The sequence below is a fragment of the Mus caroli genome, unplaced genomic scaffold, assembly GCF_978045245.1.
Source record: "Mus caroli unplaced genomic scaffold, Mus_caroli_1 scaffold_7, whole genome shotgun sequence".
NCBI lineage: Eukaryota > Metazoa > Chordata > Mammalia > Rodentia > Muridae > Mus > Mus caroli.
In genome coordinates this window covers 53,418,043-53,422,759 of record NW_028227262.1, presented here as the reverse complement: position 1 = coordinate 53,422,759, position 4,717 = coordinate 53,418,043, and the positions used below count along the sequence as shown (strand labels likewise).

Sequence of the window (4,717 nt, the reverse complement as noted above, 5' to 3'; positions counted from 1 at the left end):
TATGTAAAATCAATCATATTTAGTCTCATCACACTATGAAGCATTCAATTAGAAAATTCCATACAAAATAGAGAGCTTTACTGGTTTCCATTTTAAACAGAGCCAGAGATCACTTTGCTCGTGGCCTTTCCAAGGCCACTAGATTATGTTCAGTGACACAGAGCACTCTGTGACCATGGAAGACACTGTTTAGACTCCAATTTCACAGCTTTCAGGTCATCATGACATTGTTCTTTGGGTGCTCAGAGCCCAGCAGAGGATCTGGAGTTGAGCTTGATGTTAAAATGAATACCTTTTGCCCCAGTTGAGACTCATCACCATCTGTGGTGGCTTGAATGAGAAGTGTCCTCCATAGGCTCAGTTATTTGAATGCTTGTTCTCCAGCTGGTGGCGCTGTTTGGGAAGGTTTAGGAGTTACAGCCTTGCTGGCAGAAATAGATCACTGGTGGTGGGCTTTGAAATGCCATAGTTGTAGTCCTAAGATTATTGTGCACTGTATAAAGACTATCCTTGTATTTATTCAAATGCTGAGTTTTCTGTGTCTGTATCTGATTACAACCCAGACATGGCACTGTGATGCTTATTTTAAGTACCTCCTGTCTGAATATTCTGTAAACACTGCTCCCCATTCATTCTGACTTGTCAATAAAAGCTGATCAGCCAATGGCTGAGCAGAAGAGAAAATAGAGCTGGACTTCTGATCCCAGCCAGGGGATGGGGAGGAGAGAAAAGGGAGAATTTGCCACAAGGAATGGGTCCAGGAGCCACTGTGGGAATAAACTTGGAGCAGAGAGAGCCAGACCAATACCAAAATGCAAGTATCTCAGGGATTTCGGCTGGGAGGTAGACAGATGAACTTAGAGGAACAGAATAGATTAATAACTGCTCAGCTACTGTGCCATAAAACCTATTAAACAAATCTTGTAATCTACATGTCATTTTTTAGGAGCCAGCTGGGATAGAGAACCCATTATCACTCTTAAAAGTAGAGTCCTTGGGGCTTACTTCGCCCCACCCCCTTTCTCTGTGGAATCACCATGGCAGCTGGGACCCTGAAAACTGGAGGGCCTTCAAGACCCTCATCTTTGCTCAGTACAGCAGGGCTCAGGCCCACGTGCTCTCTGCACCACCCCAGTTCCACTTTGGCCAAACCAACCACACCCTTGAATTTCTCTGAAAATTTCCTGCTTGCAAGGTTCCAGCATTTGAGGGTGATGATGGATTCTGTGTGTTTGAGAGCAGTGCCATCTCCTATTATAATGTTATTATAAACAAATTTGAGATATTTAAACCTGTGAGTTAAGGGTCAAATAGGAAATTCATGGCTGAGTTTATTGCTAGGGTGTTTTCAATTATTTTAATTAGAAATGCCTGAGTAATTAACATAACAGTCTAGATTACTTCTTATAGATAGTTTGTTTTCAAAAACATCAGAAGTGCACAGAATGTGACATTTAATGATTATTTATTCACTTGTTGTTGAGACTAGTCTGCTCCTGACAGCTTTACCTGTTTTGGATTAAAAGAAGAAACTGAACATCTTTGCGTTACTCCAGTTATGGCAAAACAGTCACTAGGCAAGATTTACCTCATTTCATCTACAGACATAATACTGTCCAAAGAAAGGACACAATTACAGGTTAGGACAGCTTGGTTCTGCTGAGACAGAGTAGGCTAGTCCTTAATATTCCTGTTTCTCTAAGTCTGTCGGATGACCCTGGCCAGTAGGCTGAAGACCGATGCTCCAACATGTTGAAGTAAGGGACTGTCCAAGTGATCAGTGGTCTCTATAAATTAGTTAAGTTTTGGAAGGTGTGTTAGGCTTCCTATATATTTTCAGTTAATATCAGTCATTCTTGGATTTCTAATGGGATTTAAAAACCTATATAGTCTCCTAGCTAACCCAGGCTTTTTACTTTGAGAGGAAAATATTTGAGAGGATGGTTTTCAGATGGCAATCTAAAGCCAAGACATAGCCATTAAGTAAGGATAGATGACAGAGGTTCTATTTAACAAAGATGATGGATTGGGTGTTAGCTCTTGTACTTTATAAATTACAAAATAATTATGTTCAATTATATCTGAGATAAAACAGTCTTTTAATTGGACAGAAAGGGGGATAGCCCTGGGTGCTAATTATATTTGATGTTAATTCTATTCTCCTGTGAGGGGCTTTGAACAAGGAATGAGCCAGGACTCAGGTGATTTCCTGTAAACCTGCTTCCCACCTTAATTTGTAAAATAAAGGAGAGCTGATGATTGGGCAGATGAAAGGGAACATGGAGCAGAAGGTGGGAGAGAGAAGAAGGAGAAAATGGAAGAGGGAGAGGGCACAGAGGAGAAGGAAGAAGAAGAAAAGTGGAGCAGAAGCACATGGCCTGGAGAAACCCCAAGTTCTAAGGGGTCTCATAGATGTAGAAGATGGTAGAGTAGCGGTAGATGTGCCCAATCTAGGCACACAGCATGCAATCATATTAACCAAGTTTTGTTTTCATTGCCAGGGCATATTTGTGTTAGAAATTTACCACAACAGTGAAGCGAATCCTGAGGCTGCTGACACTCACTTGAAGATACAGACTTTTCTGGTGGGTGAGCAAGTGACACTGGCTGATATCACAGTTGTCTGCACCCTTCTTTTCACCAGGCCTCCCTCAATACCAACCCATGGTTCCTTATCTGCATTAACCAGCCCTAGTTCAGGGCCATCTTGGGGGAGGTGAAGCTGTGTGAGAAAATGGCCCAATTTGATGCTAAGAAGTTTGTAGAGAGCCAGCCTAGGAAGGATACCCCAAGGAAAGAAAAGGGTTCACGAGAAAAGAAACAGAAGCCCCAGGCTGAGCAGAAAGAGGAAAAGAGGCAGCTGCCCAGCTCCTGTGAAAGAGATGGATGAGTGTCAGCAGGCATTGGATGCTGAGCCCAAGGCCAAGGCCTCTTTCACTCACCTGCCCAAGAGTAGCTTTGTGTTGGATGAGTTTAAGCGTAAGGACTTCAATGAGGATACCCTCTCTGCAGCATTGCCATACTTTTGGGAGCACTTTGATAAAGATGGCTGGTGCCTGTGGTATGCTGAGTGCCGCTTCCCCAAAGAGCTCACCCAGTCCTACATGAGTTGCAACCTCATCACTGGTTTGTTTCAGCGATTGGACAAACTGAAGAATGTCTTTGCTAGCGTTATCCTCTTTGGAACCAACAACAGCAGCTCCATTTTTGGCGTTTGGGTCTTCCGAGGCCAAGAGCTTGCCTTTCCACTGAGTCCAGATTAGCAGGTGGACTATGAGTCGTAGACGTGATAGAAACTGGATCCTGGTAGCAAGGAGACACAGACCCTGGTTCGACAGTATTCTTCCTGGGAGGGGGCCTTCCAGCACGTGGGCAAAGCCGTCACTCAAGGCAGGATCTTCACGTGAACATGTCTTGCCTAGCTGCCTGCACCTACCCTTTAAGGGAAATGGGGGTTCGTTAAAGGAAACTGAACACTGAAAAAATAACTGCAGTAGCACATATTCTTGTCTTTCACTTCTCTCCCTCTGTTTCTTGCTTGTGTTAAAGATGTGGTCTCTCAGGTTCTTGATCCTGCCACCGTGCCTGTGTTTCCTGCCATGTCTCCTGATAAATTCTCATCTCCTGAAAGTATAAACCAAAATAAAGTCTTTCTTCATTAATTTGTTTTGATCATGGTATTTTATCATAGCAACAGAGAAGTAACTAATACATAAGTCTATTCTTGTCTTGGTGCCTGTGTCTACCAGGACCTGAACATAAACAAACATCAACTCCTTATACTTATATGTATTACACATATGGATATATATCCACATTTAATTCATTTTTCAGCTGCATCCTACAACAATTTCTAGAGTGGTACCTCTAAACACATATGACACTCAGATTGACTATCGCATGTTCTAAGCTCCATCTAAAATGTACAGGACCATATCTAACTGTTTACCTAACATCTTTATGTCTTCATATTTAATATCTCATGTCGAGCTAATACTCCTACTTCAGCCATACTGGTTTCCTGATGTTTCCTAAAATACCAGAAATGCCTCTAATGTAGGATATTTTCAATAGTTCTTCTCACTGTATGATGACCCTTGCCTGATATTCCCATGTCTTACTTCTCTCCTTTAACCCCATCTCTGCTTCAATACTATCTGTTCCAAGAAGCCTTCCCTACTCTAACCACACTTCCTATAAGAGATCCAATTATGATGCCCTCTCTTCTCCTACCAAGTTATGCTTCCTTCATGGTATTATCATTAACCTACTGTTTTTTTTCAACCCAAAGTTAAAGTAATAAAGAAAAAGAAATGAAATATAAGTTCAAAACTGAATGGTGCTGATACATTTTCACAGTGATAATTAGGCTAATTTAGAACATATAGTAGTTCTGCGGTGCTATGTAATAACTGGGGATTTTGGAGGTCCAGAGGACACTGCCTGTCTATGCATCACCAATAAAAGAATCAAAGCAGTGGTACTGCCGAGATTGGTTATTACAATGACATCTGAAATACAAGAAATGTGGATTGTTGACCAAATCCCCAAAGTCAGGGCTAACACCCAAAGCAAGGTTATATTTAAAAATATCCAGCTCATACATTATTTAAATTTATTTTCCATACTACCTAAGTCATGTTGTTCCTGATCCTCTTGAGGGATCAGAAGTAATGAACTGTTTTATGTCCCTGACATTCTTCCCAGAACCTGTGTA

The 4,717-nt window shown here is 41.7% G+C and overlaps 1 pseudogene; it reads left to right on the top strand.

Annotated features, from left to right (window-relative positions):
* The first annotated feature begins 1,016 nt into the window (after nt 1–1,016).
* LOC110295722 (elongation factor 1-gamma-like) lies at nt 1,017–3,478 on the top strand (annotated as a pseudogene).
* Nucleotides 3,479–4,717: the final 1,239 nt, after the last annotated feature.